The sequence below is a fragment of the Hermetia illucens genome, chromosome 6 (assembly GCF_905115235.1).
Source record: "Hermetia illucens chromosome 6, iHerIll2.2.curated.20191125, whole genome shotgun sequence".
NCBI classification, from domain to species: Eukaryota; Metazoa; Arthropoda; class Insecta; order Diptera; family Stratiomyidae; genus Hermetia; species Hermetia illucens.
In genome coordinates, this window is record NC_051854.1 from 97,768,126 (window position 1) to 97,790,724 (window position 22,599).

Here is a 22,599-nt window from a genome sequence, read left to right on the forward strand (position 1 = left end):
TCCGAAATGCGCGCTGTGTTGCAATAACCGAACATCCGCTTGAAAAGTAAACCTCAACGGCAAAGGCATGCTCCTCACTATTCCAACGCATGATGGCGACAGAACCGTGTCGGGACAAAACTTTACAGTATCCCCTCTTGAACGAGACTACTAGCGCTCCGCTATGACATCAACTAACTGAGTGGCGCGCATTTTAAAAAATGGAAGTTATGCTGCCGCACCCTGTATTTGTTTCAGGTGAACTTCTTCACATTCGAACTTCTAATGTGAAGCGTATTAAGTTGACTATTATTGATATAGTACTTTCCAGATATAAGGGGGTCATCCCGTGTGTCGGATCCGCGTAATCGAATTTTTTTTATATCAATTGTATATAGATATAGTGAAGAGTATATGGGCAGAGAATAATGCACAATTGAGTTTTTAACTATGTACAACCGGAACTGTCATGCACACATGGTTCCTCATATAAGGAAAGATAAATCCTTTCATATCCGAAGCGTCTAACTTCCGCTTTCCCAACTTGTTTATTTATTTATTTATTTACATATTGCTTTGCTTTTAAAAAAGTCCTCAAATCTTGGACCAACGAGATATAATACCAGATACATAAATAGAACGTGAACAATTGTTGAAGAAGTAGTTCTAGATACAACAAGCTTCAAGTACACAAGAACTATCAAAAGAAAAGTCACTGCAGAAGTTCTGAAATATCTTATAAGGGAAAAGCGTTTCAGAATCGTAGCTACATTGTTGCGTGGTATCTTTGCTAACTTTATATTTTCTTTCGATTGTTTCCAGCCACCTGGAACTGGGAACGGTCCGGTGAATCCTCAATGATGATGATAACACTTTCCCATGAACCATGCCAACAAGATAAAATCGATTTCTGCTTCACTACCTTTCATCTTTATTTAAAGTAAATTGTGTTCCAATTTCTAAAGGTTGTACATTAAATCCGAAATTGTGGAAAACACTCTACACCAACACGAAAAATGTGAAAGTGATGTTATTATCCTGCTTACAAAATACGGATTCAAAAGAAATACGTGCACAAGAAATTCCCTACAGAACATATTTTCCAGGCAAGTCGTTTTCAGTGGTCCTTGGAAAATTCGAATTCTGACCCGCGCGCCTTGACTAAGGATATGTAAATATCTGCCAATGGCATGTATGTTTGGCACGAACTATATCCAAGTTCAAAGAATTCTAGGAAATTTCCTGAAATACTTTTATATGACCTTAACATATTTGAGAACTGAAAAAGGCCCAGAGGGCAATAAGTAGTTTTAAAAAGGAAATTCAAACATAAAAGTGGGACAAATTTAAATACCGTGAAATGAGATAGTTCCTGATAAGTGCCAAGGAATAATTTATGTCGGGGGTTTGAATTAGGTGATTACCGTACGGTTAGAAATGGTAAAAGGTGATCTCACTTAGGGGTTACTGAAAATAACGAGCGTTGAAAAAATATGTGAAAGCGGTCAATGCATCTCTCGGAGTCACCAATCCCAGTAAGCGATTCATCAACCTAGATACTTAGCAATTCTATCTGTCAGCACTATAGAATGAAATCGGGGAAAACAAAAGGACCCGACGTAGCAGGTCACCTTCGGGAAGTGAAGAGTTGTATCCAACACTTGTCTATCAAGACAACGCGTCTGTTCCTATATGGGATAGAAATAGAACCCAACAGAATGGTCAAATTACCATTCCATTTGGTTATTATTCCATAGCATTGAGATGATTAGACGGATTCGCGACATCGCCTTCTCTACATTGCATCCCTGGACCTCGAGAGGGCGTTTGTCCATGTGCCACTCAAACCCCTTTTGGCATACATTTCGCAACACGTAGTGCCAGAGGAAGTCGTATCATGGGCGAAATCGCCCTTCCCCCTTCCAAAGAGTAAAGTTCCAAGTGTGGCAAGTCTATTGAAAGTGTTCATATCATTTTCACTGATCAATAAGGAGACTCTCTCACGGGACCTCCTACTTTTTTATTTTCACGTATACTCTCATATACGACATGTTATTCTGTTTAGAAATATCCTTTAAAATATCAAAAACTAAATGCAGCAATAAAAAAATGCTAGTCGATTTGTCACAAGCCATGGCTTACCTTCTCCTCTAACACTTTTTGTAATTCATCATAATCAACGGCGCAACAACCGGTATCCGGTCTAGGCGTGCCTTAATAAGGAACTCCAGGCATCCCGGTTTTCCGCCGAGCTCCACCAATTCGATATCCCTAAAAGCTGTCTGGTGTCCTGGCTCGTCTTCTTTTTCTACCATAGATATTGCCTTTATAGACTCTCCGGGCTGGATCCGCCCACCGTAACCTATTGACCCGGATTTTATCCACAACCTGACGGTTATGATGTCGCTCATAGATTTCGCCATTATATAGACTACGGAATCGTCCATCCTCATGTAGGGGGCCAAAAATTCTTCGGAGGATTCTTCTCTCGAACGAGGCCAAAAGTTCGCAATTTTTCTTGCTAAGAACCCAAGTTTCCGAGGAATACATGAGGACTGGCAAGATCGTAGTCTTGTACAGTAAGAGCTTTGACCCTTATCGATTTGATGTTGCTGGTTGTTCGGTGCTGACGTTGCCACCATATATGCCTTTCCCTCAGGGATCGTCAACGATCCTTCATGGGTCGTTTACGATACGGGGAGTGGCGTCCCCGAGGTGCCCGAGCAAGTAGTTCTGACCCCCTAGCTGGCATAATACTTGCGTCCTAGGTAGTAGCCTCGAGAAAGTTTCTCGGTGAAGAGCGAACTGCTAATGACCGATACACGCCGGGACACACTGGGAGTCCCCGGAGCCGTCGACAACTCCCTGTCGACGTCGATGGGGTGATGTGAGCCTAGCTCTGCCAAGGTGGTAGTTGTGGCGTGTATCAGGAGCCAGCCCCTTCGGGACCCTGGTCGGGTAGTGTGCATTGAACCGGTGTTAGTAGACCGCGTTGCCCCGAGCGAGCGCTGATCCGTCTGTGAATTCCGGGATCAGCTAAGCGTAGGTCAGGCCTCAGGGAACTGGGGTAGGGGCTGTGTCCCCGAGGTTATACCCGTTCCTGACTATTGCAGCCCGCTGCCTTGCACACGATGCGCTGGTAAACAACTCAAATGGAGAATAAAAACGAACGAAACAAGGAGATAGTGTAAATGGAGAGTGAGCTGACTGCGTTTATTCGCAGCACGAAAATGCGCCGTTCGCCCCAGCGCCCAGCGAAGGACGCAACAAGGGCTGAAATACCCGACGAGACATCGGGACGCGCAGACGGAGAGAAAGACTCGGAAAGTGATGCGACACCTGCAACACAGATAGGAACCCAGACTATACAGCACAGTGCTGTAATTGGGGAAAGAGGCACAGTGGAAACTGCCGAAACTAATAAAATGGTTTCGAATATAAGCCGAGTGGGAGGACTGTCGATTACTCTGGCGCAAGCGGAAGAGGAAAGGCTTATTAAAAAATGCACGGCAGTTGTGAAGCACATGCGATCTTCGACGTTCCTTCAGAAAAACGTCGGTAAGGGGGTGAAAAACGGGCTAATGGAACTGGAAGAGCTCCTGGACAGAATTTCATACTATAGGCGAACATGGAAAGTAAGACAAAATCCGCAGGAAGCAGAAACAACCGCGCTTCCCGAGGGGAACACCACGAGTACCAAACGGATCGCTGACAGCCCATTGCAGAGTGAACTTGGTAAAAAACGAAAGGAGGAAGGGACATCTGAAGGAGACTTCACTCAGGTACTCTCCAGGGCTGGAAAGAAGAAGGCGAAGAGGATCAAAAGACAACAACACGTCGCGCCATCAGAAAAACCTTTGCCTAAAACTAAAGCGGACACGAAGGACGGAGTGCCAAAAGAAAAGGTGGGGAGACGAAGGAGGACTAGACCGCCAGCTTTGCTTATTAAGCCGACGGAAGGCAAGACTTTTGCGGAAGTCGTCAGCGAAATCCGTTACAAAATCAAACCCGAAGACAACGGAGCGGAGGTGTCCTCCATACGTAAAACGAAGGGTGGTGGAGTCTTAGTCGAACTAGGCCCGAAGACTATAAATAAAGTCACGTTCTGTGAAGCAGTCAAGGGGCTTCTAGGAGAAAAAGCTTTGGTTTCTAGCCTGGAACCCACGTGTACTTTAGAAATACGAGACCTTGACTGTCTCACGGAAAAGAACGAGGTAGAAGAGGTCATCAAACGCGAATGCCCGGAGGTAACCAATGTCCGGATTGGTATCACCTCCGCAAACTCACGAGGCCAAAAACTCGCTGTGGTGGAAGTTGCCGAGCAATACGCGAGGAAGCTTCTAAACAGCGGGAAAATAAGAATTGGTTGGGTAGTGTGTAGGATACGAATTCGGGCCGCCCCAACTAAATGTTACAGATGTTTGGATTATGGGCACACATCTGTGCTGTCGGGGACCTGACAGAAGGGCAACATGCCGTAAATGCGGTCAGGCAGGCCATAAAGCGAACAGCTGCAATGAAAAGGAAAGCTGCGTCCTATGCAGGGACCGTGGCGCGACTGATGAGAGCGTTGCGCACACCACCGGATCGGGGCGGTGTCCAGTTTTCAGAGCAGAACTGGAAAGAGCTAGGATACGGTCAACATGATTCGCATCCTACAAATCAATATGCACCGGAGTGCAACCGCTCACGAGTTGCTAGCGCAGTTCGCTGCGGAGACCAAAGCTGATTTAGTACTCATCAGTGAGCAGTACCGAAACAAGGGCCCAGTTTCATGGCACCCAGACATATCAGGTACCGCTGCCATCTGGGTTCGGGACGGCACCCTCCTGGGGGTTCTTGCCCAAGGCCGAGGGGACGGCTTTGTTTGGATTCGGTGTTCTGGGATAACGTTTTTTAGTGTCTATCTTACGCCGAATGAGACAATGCCGGACTTTCGTCGGAGGCTTAAGGCTTTGGAGGACGCTATCTTAAGCACGGATGGGCGGATCCTGGTCGGAGGTGACTTCAATGCTAGGGCACTTGAATGGGACATGCCTCACACAGATTCCAGAGGGAAACGAATTTTGGAAATGGCGGCGAGAACAGGACTGGTAGTTCCAAACACCGGATCCACCCCAACGTTCCGGTGCCCGGGCTGCGAAGGAAGCATTCCAGACGTAACCTTCGCGTCGGAATCACTGGTGTCGCTGGTGGACGGGCGGCGAGTTCTGGAAGACTTCTCGGCAAGTAACCACCAATACATTGCTTTCGAAGTGGTGGACACAAACTCTCGGTGTGCGCCACCCCAGCGATCTTTCTGTGTATGGAACGTCGCGAAAGTGAACACCGGGAAGTTTGTCGAAACTCTGGGAGCAGGTGGGGCCACGCTGGAGAGTCCTCCTGGGGGCGGTGGCGCCGCAGTTGACACTGTCGTAAATTCAGTTATGAACCTGATAACAATGGTCTGCGGAGCCTCCATGCCCAGGAAGACATCGAGGCGCGGTAAACCTTCCATGTATTGGTGGACAGTGGAAATCGCAGAGCTCCGGAAGGAGTGTCACAGGCTCCGCCGCTTAACACAACGTCTAGGCGACGGGGAGGAGGCATGTACCAAAATGATGGAGTACAAACCAGCCGAAAGGAGACTCCGCAGCGCAATAAACAAGAGCAAAGCTCGCTGCTGGCAAGATCTGGTTGACGAGGTGAACGGGGATCCGTGGGGACTCGATTACAAACTTGTAACCCGAAAAATCGGGGCTCTGCGGAAACCCTGTTCACTTAAGGCCGAGCAAATGGACCGCATTGTGAGGGCACTCTTCCCTGCACACCCCGTATGGGATGGTGACGTCGGCGCGGAGAGCGCAGAGGACTGTCCACTTTTCTCTGTAAAAGAGTTGGAACAGGCAGTCCTCTCTATGAAAACAAGAAGGCGCCAGGACCCGATGGTATTCCAGCAGAGGTGTACAAACTGGTATTCCAACACCGGCCAGACCTACTGCTCGGCGCATTCAACGCTTGCCTGAAAGAGGGCATTTTCCCTGCTCGTTGGAAAGTTGCGAGGCTTGCGCTGATCCCTAAAGGGAAAGGCGATCCCGAACTGCCGTCTTCATACCGCCCACTATTTATGCTTGATACTGCTGGGAAAGTGCTTGAAAAGCAGGGAGATCGACAGTTGATGCAGTCATGCAGGTCGTGGACGCCGTTCGACCAGCAGAGGCACATAGCCACCGAACTCGACGGGTGGTGCTCCTCGTAACGCTTGACGTCAGAAACGCCTTCAATTCCGTAAGATGGAAAGACATTCTAGGCACACTAGACAATACCTTCAACGTGCCGAACTATCTCTTACGGATTTTGAGGGACTATCTGAGGAATCGCTCCCTGCTCTATGAAACACTAGCGGGTCAAAGGTGAATGGAGGTCACGTCGGGGGTAGCACAGGGATCCATCCTAGGGCCGGACCTCTGGAACGCTACCTATGACAGTCTGCTTACACTCGACATGCCAGAAGAGTCGCGCCTGGTCGGCTACGCAGATGATGTCGCAGCGCTTGTTACTGGACGCACTGTCGAACTGGCGCAAAGCAGACTCGGCATATTGATGCGACGGGTAAGCGGATGGATGACTACTCATGGTTTCAACCTTGCACTGGAAAAAACCGAAGTAGTCATCCTGACTAAGAAGAGAATTCCGACCCTGCGTCCCATATCGTTCGGCGAGTCGATAATCGAGTCAAAATCAGCGGTAAAGTACCTCGGGTTGACTCTTGACTCAAAGATGAGCTTTTCTGAGCAAATCCAAGCAGCAGCGAACAAGGCTGCGGTTGGAGTTTCGGCGTTAAGTAGGCTAATGGCAAACATTGGGGGTCCTACGTCTAGTAGGCGACGTCTCCTGATGAGCTCAACGCAGTCTGCCCTGCTCTACGGCGCAGAGGTATGGGCTGGCGCTCTTAACAAGGAGGTATATCGTCGACGCCTCGCGCAAGTACAGAGACGGGGAGCTTTACGGGTGACGTCTGCGTACTGCACAGTCTCTGAACCGGCCGTGATGGTGATCACGGGAGTTATCCCCGTTGCCCTTCTTGCTAGGGAGCGTCAGGCCATACACAAGCGCAAGGGAGATGAGCCAAGGGAGGTGGTTGGTCGCGAAGAACGGCAACACACTCTAGACGAGTGGCAGCTCTCTTGGCAAAATGAAACTAGAGGCAGATGGACTGCGCGGCTCATCGGCAACCTAGGTGCATGGCTGAATCGGAAGCATGGTGAGACTGACTATTTCCTTACCCAATTTTTAAGTGGGCATGGAAGTTTTCAGTCTTACCTGCACAAGATTGGAAAGGCGCGTTCTCCGGATTGTGTGTTTTGCAATGGAGTTGTGGACGATGCCCACCACACTTTTTTTTCTTGTGGAAGGTGGGATGGGGTTCGTCAGCAGCTCTATTTAAACACAGGGGATCTCTCTCCAGACAACATTGTGGAAGAGATGCTGAGGACTGCTGACAGGTGGAACCGTGTTGCCCATTACGTTCGGGCCCTTCTCGTTGCTAAGAAGATAGAACTTGACCGGTGGAGGAGCCGGATTGGAGGGGGTTCCTTGAACTGACAGTTCCCTTCCTCCTCTCCCCTCCCGTTGGTGAAAGGAATTCTCTGATTTGAAGGCTGTTAGCCCGAAGTAATGTGACAAACGGTTTCAGGCTAGCTCTCTGACGATGGGGAGGTGTTTATTTGGTGGTCCGACGACGTACCGAATCGGGAGTCCAACATTGTGTGCGTAAATGCATTCACCTATCCTACACCAAAAAAATAGCCCTCTATTAGTAAACCTAAAAATCCACAGCAAACCAAAAGCATAAAATTCGTTTCTTCTAAATTGAATCAATTACAAGCTATAAACTTGGAAAAACTTTCTTATGGGATTTTCAGGATTTCCTTAAAGCTATTTAAATTCCATTAAAAAGTTAAAAGTTTGAACAAATGTTCAACCCCTTCGAGCAAAAAACTTACCTACGTTGGGAATTTTTCTGGTATGCCAAGAAAATTTTTCTGGAAAAAGTGGCTTTAAACAACGGTAATTTAAGTATAGAAAACAATGAATAGTCATAAAACTTTCCTGGCTTTTCGGGAATTTCGTGAGGGTAATGTTTTTTGTTGACTGAACAGCATATCTCGCTTCAAGGGTGGGACGACTCCACAGAGAATTTGCTGTCTTGTTGCTTTCCTATCCTTAGGGTTGAATGCTTGATTATTCAGAAGGCGTAAGTCTCCAAATACGAAATCGGAAGCAGAAATTGAATGAAAGTGCGTACGTACAATTTATGTTCATACACGTGAGCATCTAGGACAGGTGATTCCTTTAATATTCAATTTGTCTACATTAAAGGGGATATTTTTGTGGCTACATCCTAAGATTAAAAGGGACTGAACTTGTGCCGGATGGTTTGGTTAACGCTTCTAAAATTGAAATCGGAAGTGGATCAATTGAATATGTACTACTCTACTTAAGCTCCTTATGTACAAAAGAACATAAGGATACATGTGTATGGTATTTTCAGCACAGCAGGGGGAGGTGATCCCAGTTCATTTTTGGAATTTATGAGCTGCTCTATTCACACCTATATCCACACATCATTCATTCAATTCAAAATTCACTTTCTCAGTGTTCTTCCATCCAATAGACCGTATCCTTTCTTCGTTATTTGATATCAATAGCGTAACAAAAGGAGGCATATGAACTAAAAGGGTACTTTACATAACTGAAACTGATATGCAAGATCCTTGGAGAACGTGTGTATTCAAAAGCAGAATTCAAGCACTTTCCGTTGAAAAAGGAAGCTGATTAAATCAATCCTTTCAAGGGATCTTTTGTCAAGAGACCTTTTACGTGCCTTTAAGTTGAGTTCACGATTTGGAAATGATGTTATCAATATAGTATGAACACATGCTTTTAGGGTCATTGTAGATTAAAAAGTGATAGAGTCAACATCATACACTGCAAATTTCGTAAAGTTATGATATGATGAGCCTACACATCTCCTTTGTTGTTGTTGTTGTTTTGTTGTCGCTTAATGAAAATGTGTACAGATAGGGATTCGGTAGTACGGAAAAAGGATGTAGCAGCTTTAAATCTTTAAATAAGGAAGCTTGCTCTAAACTTTTGAACTTTATTTATGATTAATGGGACGTTAAGTTCATTGACTGCAAGGAGTTAGCTCTTATATCTTAGGGTTATTGGCAAACGTTGTCTTTTGCAGGGATAGTATATAGTAATATATATATATGTTTGGTTCGTAGGTGGAAAATCTTAGAAAGACATGTCCGTCCCAGCTTCGTCGCCCAAACGCCGGAGCTACAGCGAGCGCGTGTGGGATTCGCACCCATTAAAAACCACCTCCCAGCCGTGCGGGGTAGGTTTCACCTTAGACAATCATCCTTCTCCCATTCGCGGCTTTCCTCCCTCTTTATTCCTTCAGCAACTCCTCCTGTATTTGCATGATTGCGGAGCAAACCGTAAGCCACTTTTCCTCGGACTTCAGAATCTCCGCAACTAAGTTCTCCGCTCCTGCCCAGCACCTGATTCACGCTCCTTCTACTCTTCTCTATTGCAAATCATGGGCAGTGAAACATCACATGCTGTGGATCCTCCGGTATGCCACTGGATCTAGGACAATTCGGAGAATCATCCAACTCAAAGCGGTGCAAATACTGGCTGTAGCAATCACTGTGCCCCGTGAGGAACTTGGTAATGTGGTAGTTAGACTTACTATGTTTTCGCTCAAGCCACACCCCAATGCAGGGAATGAGCCTATGCGTCCACCGATCTTTCGAAGACTCGTCCCATCTGCGTTGCCAGAGATCATGCGACTCTGACCTTGCCGCATTTTTACACGCTGCGTGCCCCTCCATACGTTTTGCATGGTACAGTACGCTCATTTCTTTAACCAGAATGTCCAGCCAGGACTTCACGGCTCTCACAGTTTCCGTCGCGTAGAACTACACATCTTCTGGATGCTTTGCTGTAACAACCACAGCTAGGTTATCAGCAAAGCCGACACTAGTAGTTCCCTCTGGGCGAGGAAGAGCAAGCACCCCATTATACATGATATTCCACAACTGGGGCCAAGTACCGATCCCTATGGTATCCCGGCTTTGACAATGTACTCTTTGCGACTCTTAACCGTCTCGTACCAAATAGTCCTCTCTGAGAGGTAGTTTTCCACCAAATTCGCTAAACACCCAGGCATCTACATCAGCCAACGCCCCTTTAATTCTGTTTCAGTTGGTCGAGTTGAATGCGTTTTTGACATCCAACGCCACCACGGCACAGCGGCCGCCAGAAATCAGTGCACCTCTTGTCAGCTTTATCACCATGTTAATTGCGTCCATCGTAGAGTGGGCATGTTGGAAACCAAACTGACGTTTCGACAAACCATTGCTGGCTTCGACGATGGGCAGGAGTCTGTTGTAGATGACTCTCTCCATCATCTTCCCCATTTTATCCAACAGGCAGATAGGACGATACGACGCTGGGTTTCCAGGTGGCTTGCCAGGCTTCGGAAGCAACATCAACTTTTGCTTTTTCCACTGGGCAGGGAATATTCCTTCTTTTAGGCACGCCTCGAAGGTGTTGGCGAAAAGGTCGGGCCTAGTCTTCACCTGCCAGTTTCAAAGCTCGGTTGGGGATGCCATCCAACCCTGGGGCCTTGTTGTCACCGAACCTACCACATATTTCCCGCAGCTCCTCCACAGTTACAGGCGGTATTATGCCGTCATTTGGCTGGACAAAAATTTGCCTTCCCCTATTTTCGTGGTGAGGGAACAGAGTGGTAACAATCTGTTTCAGGAGGCGCGGACAGGTCACCTGGTGTGATTTCCGCAGCGTTTTCATCACCACTCTGTAAGCCTCGCCCCAAGGGTTTATGTCGGCATGGTCGCACAGCTGCTTGAAGCAGTTCTTTTTGCTCCTCCGAATGGCTTCCTTTAGGCGGCCACGCAATTGCTTGTGTGCCTCCTCTCGACCGTCCCCACCGGGTTTTCCCCTGAGCCTCTGGCAAAGCCTCCTTGCCCGAAAACATGCGGCTCGCAAACTTGCGATTTCGTTGTTCCACCAGTAGTTGGGTTGCCTACTGGGGAGCAATCGCCTTCTGGGCATAGTAGCATCGCATGCTTCCGTCACCCATCGAGTGATCTGGGTGGCTTTCTCTCCAGCCGTACCATTCAGGGATATGTGGGATTTGAGCAGCGCGGAAAACGTGTCCCCCTCGAAAGTTTTCACTGTCCAGCCAAGCATACCACCCGGCATTCTGCGAAAACTCTTTTTCGAGCTCGATCCGCCCTTGATCTCTATGCAGATTGCCTGGTGGTCGCTGTGAGTATAATCCTCACTGACATGCCAAGCGATTCTACTGGCTAAAGTGGCACTCACGTATGTCAGGTCCACTATAGACCCCAGGCCCCTTCCCCGGAAAGTGTACGAAGACCCAACATTCGCCAGTACCACGTCAAGCTCCGCGAATGCTTCGAGAAGAACACGTCCCCTGACATTAGTTACCCGGCTGCCCCATTCAAGAGCCCACGCATTGAAATCGCCTCCTATTATGATCGGCCAACGTCCTCTTCCATCCAAAACAAGAGCAGCAAGCATCCGCTCATACTCGACGAGTGTAGCGCTGGGTGGAGCATAGCAGCTGTAGATGTGGATGCCCTTCACCTTCGCTCTGATGAAGCCCTCCTCTGGGTGCTCCATTATTTCCTGGAAGGCTTGTTCTCCACAAGTCCACAGCGCTGCTTGGCCCGTTTGGTCTCTGACCCAAACGCTACCACCGCGGTTTCGGTATGGTTCACTTAGTATGGCCACATCGATGTTTTGCTCGCGGATGGTTTGCGCGAGTAGATCCTGCGCCGCCTCGCAGTGGTTGAGGTTGATTTGTATCAACCTCATCTGCGATTTGTGCTAAGGGCTCTCCTGTATTCCGGGCACCTGCTGCTGCCCGCAATGTGCCGATGGTCCACACCCTCCTTTCCTTTGCACAGTAGACAATTTGGGTCAGCTCCGCAGTCCTTGCTGATGTGGCCTTCCACTCCGCACCTCCTGCATTGCTTTGACCTGTCATTTTTAGTGTTAGTGCATCACTTCGCAATGTGACCAAAGCCAAGGCATCTAAAGCACCGTTTTAACGCCACCTGTTCCCTAAGGCGACACATAACCCAGCCTATTCTCACTCTCCCTGCTGCTAACAGTTTGAGTCCGTTCTCCACTGGTAGGCTGATGATGGCGGTTTGTGTTCCCCCATAGGCTTTCCTTAGCGTTTTCACCACTGACTCTTGTAGTCCGGCAAGATCGAACTGTTTCTCCAACGCTTCGCGAACCTCCTCCTTCGTCGTGATTTCATGTATATCTTTGCAGATTATAGTGATCTCCGGCCTGCTAGCTCTTATGTCGGCTTCCTGCCCTAAAGTCTTCCCGATTTGGCTTAAGAATTTGTCCGCGGTTACATCCTTGGATTTCGTAAGTTCCAACATAAGATCTCCCTTCTGGGACCGTCTAATACGGCTGACGTTGTCTCCCAAATCGGTGAGTTCGGGGTCTGCCTTCACTTTCCTGAGAATGTCGGCGTATGACCCTTCGCCCCGTTTGGAAATGAAAATCACCTCCGGTCTAATCTTCCTCTGATAATTTTTTTTCCGCGGTTCTACCTTCCTCCAAGCTTCCGCATCCGCCTTTCAAGGTTCGATCCCTTTTCTCGAGGTAGCCACTGCAGTATTTTCACTGATAGCTTCAGACGTACTTTTCATGAACTCCGCCTTTTTTAGAGTTGAGTCCTTTTTTCTTTTCGGGGTTTGCTGGCCTGTTGAGTCATTCAGCTTCTCGCGCAGCCTCTTTCCCGGTTTCTCCCCTTATGTGTTTTGAACCGGCGTTACTTGAGTTGCCTGGTTCAATTTTCCAATCGGCGACTTCCCTACTCGTTCATCCTGGGCCTTGCCGTACGTCAAACGGATGCCTCTTATCATGGCCCTTATATTTTGGTGAATGTTCCTGCGCTCCTTTATAAACTCACACAGCTCCATGATCTTTTTACCGAGGGCAGTAAAGGCAGCTCCAGACTGATCATTGCCCAGAACATCGCTCGGGTGAATCGGCGTCAGTGATTCTTCCTCATCGAAGACTCCCGCTATATGCTTCCCACTGGGGGTAGCGATCGTGGGGACTTGTGCCCGTGTGGGAGGGGATCTGTGAAAAATCGAGCTCCTTCTGAACGGATCCATCACTGGAGCCAGTTCAAGTTCCTCCCGTACGCTTGTAACATTAGATGCCACAGTAGCCAAGGTTCCCACTACTGAGGCACTGCGGTCGTTGGATATCGACGGCCGGGAGCCCGCTTGCTCACTCCCAAAAACCGCCGGCACTGGGTTTCCGAAGCCCTGTACCGTAACTTCATTCTTCTTCTGCTCCTCCATGTTTGGTTTTATTTCTGGGTATCCTTCCCATAGCCAATTTTTATCCACGGGTGGGCGTTGACTTCCCACCTACCCGGCCTGCGCATAAACATGCCCATACACGCACATCTCCGGATGCGTGCATGTGCATGGCCATGACACATTCGCCGAGCATTCCCTTATCCGCACGAAGGGACGCGCCTGATGGGAGATTTGGCAACTCCACGCAGGACCTAGGGTGATCTTGGCAGCCTTTTCATTACCACTCTGTAGGCCTTGCCCCAAGGGTTTATGTCGGCGTGGTCACGCAGCTGTTTGAAGCAGTTCGTTTTGCTGATGGTGATTATCTGCGGACCCTATCGCAACTATGGTAGTGGTGCCTGGACCAAGGATCAGGCCGGAAAAGCAGTGATATGGGCGGCAGGCAGGCCATTCTGGAAATTAAGCAACTGCCGGAAGCTGGTTTCGTGAGAGCAAAGATGGGCGGGATTCATACAGCTGTTACGCTGCTCCTAGCCCAACACGTGCTCAGTACGAGGAGATGCTGCACCATTTGGTGCTGGACACAAGAAGTCATACCCCGAAAATGATAGCGGGTGAGTTAAATACCTAGACCTGTGATTGGTGTAGTTGAAGGATAAACGAAAAAGGGCGTATCCTGCTCGAGGCACTTGCTAAGTTGGATGTTGTACTTGCCAATGATGGGAACTCATTTACGTTCAGAGAGAGAGAGACCTGGGCTCCATCGTCGACCTCACGTACGTGAGCACCGTATTGACGAGGGGAACCACCTGGTATGTCAGTAAGCATTATACTCACAGCGACCACTAGGCGGTCTTTATCAAAGTAGCTGGTAGGCCAAGTTGTGGGTTGAATGATTTCAGAAAGCGAGTAAGGATACCGGGCTGAACGACTAACGCATTTGAGCAGGATAGGTTCTCTGAAGCTCTACCGGGTCATGATGACCTGAATGGCACGGTGGCTGAAATTACATTATAGGACGTTGCATGGCAGAATAAAGGAGGCCATTCGTAGGAACAAAAAAGATTGCTTTAGGTGACTGTGTGGGGATGCCGATGCAAAACCCTGGGGCATGGCCCACAGGCTGGTTATGAAGAAGTTGCAGGGACAAAGGTCGCCCCAGGTGACCAGTCCCCGCCTTCTACAAAAAATTGTAACCAAGCTTTTTGCTAACTTTGTTACGGGAAGCATCCCTAATAAAGCGCTGAAACTGGCGGTGGGGACCAGACCTGATTGTTTCATAAATACGTTTGAGGCGTTCATGGCGGAAGGCATATTTTCTCCACAATGGAAAAGGCAAAGATGGGGTTGTTGCCCAAACCCGGCTAGCCAGCGGCGGACCAAATCCGGAAATCTCGCTCTACTGTTGGCGCGGTGGGAAGAGTGATTGGCTCGAAAGGCAATGCATTCTTGCAAGGGCTATGCCGTGGTGATGGTGGATGTGAAAAATGGATTCAACTCCCCCAACTGGGGCCGCATTAAGGAGTCATTGGCCAGAATGGATGCACCTGGTTACTTGGCTAAGCTAATGGAGAATTACCTGTCGGACAGAGCTCTCTGGTACGGGACGGACGACAGGCCCAATGAGTACATCATCACAGCCGGGGTACCCCAAGGCTCGGTGTTGGACCCTCTGTTCAGGAACGTGATGTATAACGGGGTGCTCTTGCTTCCCGTAGCAGAGGATTTCACGTTGGTCGGTTTTGCAGATGACCTGGCAATAGTGATCGTTGTAAAACTCTCGGAGGATGGGGAGGTTTACGCCACCGAGACTGTCATAGCTGGCTTGCGAGGGCCGGACTTCAAATAGATATATTTTTAGATGAAACCACTTCCCACTTACCCGACCTGCGCATAAGAATGCGCATGAATGCACTTCTTCTAATGCGTTCATATGCACGCCTATAACGCATCCACCGAGCGCTCCCTTATCCGCATGGAAGGACGCGGCATATTTGGCAACTCCACACGGGTATATATATAGTATATGTGCGTATATACATACATATGTGTGCATTTATGAACTAGAAACATACAGAAAGTGTAAAAATCTTAAAAGGAGAGCTCCTTCCAATTTTTTCTTTCCTAGTGTACCACTGAAGGGAGGAAAATAAAAATACTATCAATTACTTGGAACGGTTTTAATCCTTCCTTTTAGTTTAATGACATACGACTTCCAACAAATCACATTGAATAGAAGTTCTTTCTTTCAGGTGAAGGTGCCAGTCTGGCTTATGGATCCTGTTCTACAAGGTAAATTAAAATATTTTACGTTAATTGATGAAAGCAAGAAGAAACATCTTGAAGACAAGCATATTTATTATGTCAATTCTAGTTATTATAGCAAAACTAAAGCTGGAATCATTACATACATAAGCATTATACGCTAATGTAATAATATTCATGTAGTCTTGTGTTCAGAAAAAATGTATTAATAACAAATCTGAAGGTAATCATAGATACTTCGTTATCTAGGTAAACCATAAATCAGTTATAATATCTAATATGATAAATTCAATATAATAAACAAAATTGGTATCAATAACAAATCATATCACATGTCACGTTTCGTAACATACATAAACAGGTTCTCCTACGAATATGTATACGCGCTCTTATCATATTATCTTACTCACAACATATTTAGATTAAAAAATATATCACCTAATATCTACGTATATACACGTATGTATATACATAGAAAACTAATTAAAACACTTAATTACACTTTAACCTGAAATCACGTTTCCAGGGCTTTTAAAAGACCCTTTGGTCAACATATGGAGGATTAACAAACGATTGTTGCAAGGGTGAGGGTGATTTATTCTGAGATGCATATCAAATCTAAATAGTAGACAAATTGAACTAGTTTTGTTTTTGAGTACAGATAAATATGTATTATAATTGCGAGTGGTATTTGTTCGCTTAATCAGTCTAGTGACAATATTTGGTCATACGAAATCCGTCTCCTTAAAATAGGGTATTTTTTCTTTCTTGCATACGTTCTAATTTCAGCAGATTATATATATAGTATGGAGAATACAGTTCCTTAGTCGTATCAGCTATTGGACCAGAGAAGGTTCCTTTAGTAGATCTAATATATTACAGCAATTACATCGCTTATAATGCACTCCAGGAGTATATAGAATGAAACATTATGAAACCACTTCATATGCTCTACTGGATGAGCTAAATCGGTTAACTGGCTTCCTTTCTTATGAAGGGTAATAAACGCCGCCTCGCGGTAAAGCAAGCGAAAAGATTGTTAAGAAAAACCCAATGAGCATCCTGATTGGCCGGAGACGACCAAGTGGGGAGAGCTTCCCCATAAACCTAAAATGAATAGAAAGTTGGTGAAATTGACCTTGAAGGTCCACCCACAAATATTAAAACTCCATCGAAGTGTTCCATCGACACGCGCGTGCTTGCTCTTATGCTAGCCAAGCTTGGAAATATGAGAGGTCCTTTGAACACTTCGATGCTTCACTTCTCATTACATAAAACTCCACGTGCCCTTTACCAATGCGTGGGTTCGTACTGGAATCAAAAAATTCAGGAAACACGGGACTTTGCGCGGACCTGGCGAAAGGTCACTATACGTGCTAAGCCTGGAAATTAGCACTTCGATCCCTCTTGTATCATTTTAAAAAATTCACGTGTCTATACTGATGCGCATCGAATCCTGTAAAATAAAGATACCAACACAGGGATTCGCGCGAGCCTAATGAAGTAAACAACACCCCAGATATATCTGAAATTAATAAATAAAAAAAACCAGGCACGTGGTTGATGTCCCTATTTCGCGAGAGTTTTGCAGACTAAGCAAGGAGAGAGAGGATATATTCACAATGAAAAATTCCGTATCAGAGAAAAGTAATAATAAAAATACTAAAATCAAAATGAATTAACAAATAACGAAAGCAAATTATGTAATAGAAAAAAAATTAACTCATAATAAAAGTAAATATATAAGAACCATCATTATCATCATCAACTGCGCATCAACCGGTATCCGGTCTAGGCCTGCCTTAATAAGGAACTCCAGACACCCCGCCGCTGTCAACCAATTCGATATCCCTAACAGCTGTCTGGCCTCCTGACCTACGCCATCTCAGGCAGGGTCTGCATCGTCTTCTTTTTCTACCATAGATATTGCTCTTATAGACTTTTCGGGCTGGATCATCCTCATCCATACGGATTAAGTGACCCGCCCACCTATTGAGCCGGATTTTATCCACAACTTGACGGTCATTGTATCGCTCATAGATTTCGTCGTTATGTAGGCTACGGAATCGTCCATCCTCATGTAGGGGGCCAAAAATTCTTCTGACGGTTCTTCTCTGGAAAGCGGCTACTGAAATAGCCTCTGTTGGCAGTCAACATTTCATCGTTATAGTTGTTATCGGTGTTGATCTTCGACCCTAGATAGGAGAAATTTTCAACAGCCTCAACGTTTTAGTCTCTTATCTTTATTGTTTTTGTTTGACCAGTGCGATTCGATGTTATTAGTTCTTTGGTTTTTGGGGCTGACGTTGTGACCATGTACTTCGTCTTGCCTTCATTAATGTGCAGCCCGCCTCGCACCGCCTGGTCGCTCTGACGGCGATATCGTTAGCATAGGCCAGTAGCTGGATAGACTTAAGAGGATCGTAGCCATCGCGTTTACTTCAGCTTTGCGGGGCACTTTTTCCAGGCCCAGGCTAAAGAGGGCGCATGATAGACCATCCCCTTGTCTTAGACCGTTCTTGATGTTGAATGGTTGAGAGTGATCCTGCTGCTTTTATCTCGCCTCACACATTGGTTAGGGTCAGCTTAGTCAGTCTTATTAATTTCGTCGGGATACCGAATTTCTCATGGCCGTGTACAATTTTACCCTGGCTATGCTGTCATAGGCGGTTTTCCCAGGCTTTCCTTTTTTCCGTCTGTGAAGTTGCTTCTCCGCTCGTCGAAATTTGTGATAAGTCTCCGCGCGTGCCCGTGCCCTTTGGGAATGCAACATTACTCGGTATACAGCATTCTGCGGTTCTGTTGCTAACTTACGTTGATTATCGAACCAGCCATTCCGACTCCTTCTGCGGGTGGGGCCAAGTATGTTTTGTGAACATATTTATGATGACGTTTTTCATGTGATTGAGAAGATCATTTGTTGATACTTCATCTCCGCGATCTCTGTTGACTACGGTTATTGCGGAAACGTAGGGTGCGCCCCTACGTTCGTGGTACCGAGAAGAAGCAAAGTAATTGATCTAACAATCTGTACCCCAAAATTGTTAGAGTTGATTGTACACTGGCGAGTGCTAGACGAGGTCTCACTGTCAGATCACCGATATCTAGAATTCAATCTGACTATTGCGGGCGAACAGTTTGCAGTACAAAGACGGAACCCTAGGAAAACGGATTGGGCAAAGTTCAATGAACTTCTTGGCAATAAAGTACAGTTCCCTAGGCGGCTAAAGACTCCTTTGGTGCTGGAAGATGAATTGAAAACTCTGAACTGCACACTTTTAGAGTGCTATGAAGAGGTTTGTCCTATTTCCCGAGGGCAAAGCGGTAAAAAGGTTCCTTGGTGGAACCGAGAACTGCAAAAACTCAGGAAATCAACCAGGCGACTTCTAAATCGTGCTTGCAAAAGTAACATGGACGAAGACTGGTTAAATTTCAGGAACTCACAACGTGAATATAAGAGGCTGGTGAGGTGCTCGAAACGAGACTCCTTTAGAGCGTACTGTGAGGAACTGGAAGGCGAAAGGGAGACTTCGAGGCTGTGCAGAGTCCTCAAAAGGACCAAGTTGGATTCTCTTAGAAAACCCGATGGTACTTTCACGAACTCTAGACTGGACTCAGTACAGACCCTCCTGGAAGTACACCATCCGGGAGAACGGGTGAGAGAAGTGGTAGGGGGAGAGTTGACGGTTCTTGCAACCCCTTCAACACGCAAGCGTTGCAAGGGCAACTGGAACATTGCGAAAGCGGTTGTTACCCATGAAAAGATGAGAGCTGCCATACTGTCCTTTGAACATTTCAAAGCAGCTGGCATGGATGGCATCTATCCGGCAATGCTAAAGGAGGGTATGGAGCATTTAGAGCGACCTCTAAGAAATAGATGTCTTGCTCTGGGCTACGTGCCTTCTTCTTGGCAACAGGTTAAGGTAGTTTTCATACCGAAACCTGGGAAAGATGACTATTCTAATCCAAAGAACTTCAGACAGATCAGCTTGACTTCATTCTTGCTGAAAGGTTTGGAGAGACTGGTGAAGCATCACATTTGTGGAAACGCACTTAGGTCACAGCCACTCAGTGAAAACCAACATGCTTACCAACGTGGAAATTCCTGTGAGTCTGCTCTTCATTCTTTGGTCACAAAGATAGAGGATGCAACTTTGAATGGTGAGTACGCGATGGGGGTGTTCGTGGACATTGAAGGGGCTTTTGACTGTGCGGCTTTTCAAAAACTTTGTGATGCCGCCAGAGCGCATGGTGTTGATGATGCTTTAATTAAGTGGATCCATGCTATGCTAACGCAAAGATTGTTGTGCGCTGAGGTAGGGGTCGATCGCTACCTGACTACGGAGGCAACGAAGGGCTGCCCCCAAGGGGGTGTGCTTTCGCCGCTTCTGTGGAGTATGCTGATCGACTCACTGCTATGCGAACTGCAAAATTTGCCAATACACGCTCAAGCTTATGCTGATGACGTGGCTGAACTTGTTGTTGATCGGGATCTTGGAACAGTGTGTAGGAATACAGCGTGCCGTTGATTTGATAGACAGCTGGTGCCTTAGACATGGTTTGTCAGTTAATCCAAATAAAACCACAATGGTTTTATTCACAAAAGGGAGAAAACTGGATGGACTTTGCCTCCCTGAGATGAGGGGTACTACCCTTCAACTCTCCGAAGAACTGAAATATCTGGGGGTCACTCTAGATAAAAAACTTCTTTGGAACAAACATGTAGAAGTAAAGATGAAACGAGCTCTCACAGCTTATGGGCTGTTGCAGACGGACCTTTGCCTCGACATGGGGACTCATGTGGTAATGTGGATATACGTTGCCATCATTAGGCCGATGTTCGTATATGTATCCGCAGTGTGGTGGGTTAAGGTGAGACAAAGAGGTTTTCACCGTAAACTAGTTGCACTGCAAAGAACTGTTTGTCTGCGTATCACTGGTGCCATGAGCACGACATCCGGCGCAGCTCTGAATGCACTACTCAATTTGCAGCCCCTGGATATATTTATTCAAAGCACTGCAATGAGAGCAGCTGATAGGCGAATTCGATTAGATCTATGGGAAAACAACGGATGTGGGGGGGCACAAAGCATTGGAAGAGTTACTGGGAGGACTGAATCCAGTTCTTACAATGCCATCCGATTCTCGTGTCCCCATACATCTGTTTGGTAGAAGATATGTAGTTACCCTGAAGCGTAGACAGGACTGGGAAGACCCAGAGGAATGCGTGGCGGGATATACGGAAGTCTTCTACACCGATGGCTCAAAAACAGAAGAGGGTTCTGGAGCCGGAGTCTACCTCTCGAATAAAAACGAGAAGTGGGCTTTGCCTTTGGGACAGTATGCGACGGTTTTTCAAGCCGAAGTTTATTCGATCTTAAGGGTGGCAAACTGGGTGATTGACGAGCGGTTGAAGGGCAAGCGCATCGCAATCTGCAGTGACAGTCAAGCTGCACTGAGGGCATTGAGCAGTCCTTTGATCACCTAGAAAATCGTTCAGGAATGCAGAAACCTGGGTACCTGGTCACTGTGGCATAGAGGAAAATGAAATCTCGGACGATTTAGCGAAAGAGGGGTCAATCTCCCCTATGTCGGGATCGGCGCCAGCAATTGGAGTATCAGTAGCATTGGCTAAATCTGTTTTCAAAAACTGGGAACAAGTTTCCCATAATGACAGGTGGCAGAGGTTTAATACTGTTCGACACACCAAACTTTTCCTGCCAGAACCCAACATACGTTCCGCAAAGTTTACCGAAGAATTACCGAAGATGATATGTGTCCCTCCTGTAATGAGGAAGCGGAATCCACGGAGCATTTCCTATGTGAATGCCCCGCCTATGGACGCATCAGGCATCAGATCTTTGATGCCGATGTCCTCCAATTGCGACGGGTAGCATCACATCCACTGACGGAAATCCTGCGATACGTTAACGAATCCGGAATATTCCGTTAGACGGGGGAGGCGAGTACAATGGGCCAACACGGCCTGAGTGCTCAGAAGCTGTAGCTTCTCCCCCACCATACACACACACACACACACACGGTTATTGCGGATGCCGCATGTCCCCCTTATAGGTGTTGCAGAGGGTTGTGCTATGGATGCCTTCAGTATTAACGATCAGCTGATTATCAGAAGGGGTTTTAGGCGGTATTGTTATACGAACTCAGAGCACCATGCCAACAAGATAATCATCCGAGTCTAGGCTGAGAGGTGGCGGCATCCGATCAGCATATGGTCAATTTGGTTGAAAGTGATCCCGTCTGGAGAAGCCCGCGTGTGTTTGTGGAACGCTTTCCGCGCAAACCAGGTTCTTCCAACAACCATTTATTGTGACACTGCTAATTGGATAATCCGCGGTCCGTTATAATTTTTATTTTGATGTAAACTTTAGGACCCAACGTATAGCCTGAATACGGGCTCCTTTCCTATTTGGCTGTTAAAATCTTCAAGTATGATTTTGATATCATACTTGGGACAGGCTTGGAGGGTTCGTTCTACTACCTCGTAGAAGGTGTCCTTCTCCGACTCTGTAGTCTCTTGTAGGGGCGTGAACTTTTATGAGGCTTATATTTCTAAATTTGCTTCGCAAACGATAACGGCGGGTTTTATTCTTTGGCTGACTAAGAAACCTACCCCGAGCTCATGGTTTACTGGATGGCTACTATATATGGTGTAGTGGCTCTTTTCCAGCAAATTGGTCCCTCTCCAACACATCTCTTGCTACGCTATTATATCAGTCCTAAATTGGGACAGGGTATCGGCTAGGTACTTGGTAGTTCCATCTCTGTACAGGGAGCGCACGTTCCACGAGAAAATACGCAAATCGTTATTCTGTTTTCGTTACCAGGTTCGTCGTTGTATTGTCAGTCTAGTCCGAGGCTCTTGTTGTGGCTTCGTAACAAGTTGTTTTACGTGTAGGGTTGCTAGCCCTGCTCAACCTCCAACCTGGAGGACCAG

General features: G+C 46.8%; 1 protein-coding gene across 7 annotated transcripts in view; it reads left to right on the forward strand.

Annotated features, from left to right (window-relative positions):
- The window catches only part of LOC119659037 (5-hydroxytryptamine receptor 1D), a 384,779-nt gene that overhangs the window by 176,056 nt on the left and 186,124 nt on the right, over window positions 1-22,599 (forward strand). For all 7 annotated transcript variants that reach the window (XM_038066937.1, XM_038066934.1, XM_038066936.1 and 4 more), the window contains one exon: window positions 15,629-15,668. The gene's annotated coding sequence lies outside the window, so the exon portion shown is untranslated. The remainder of the gene's footprint in view (window positions 1-15,628; window positions 15,669-22,599) is intronic.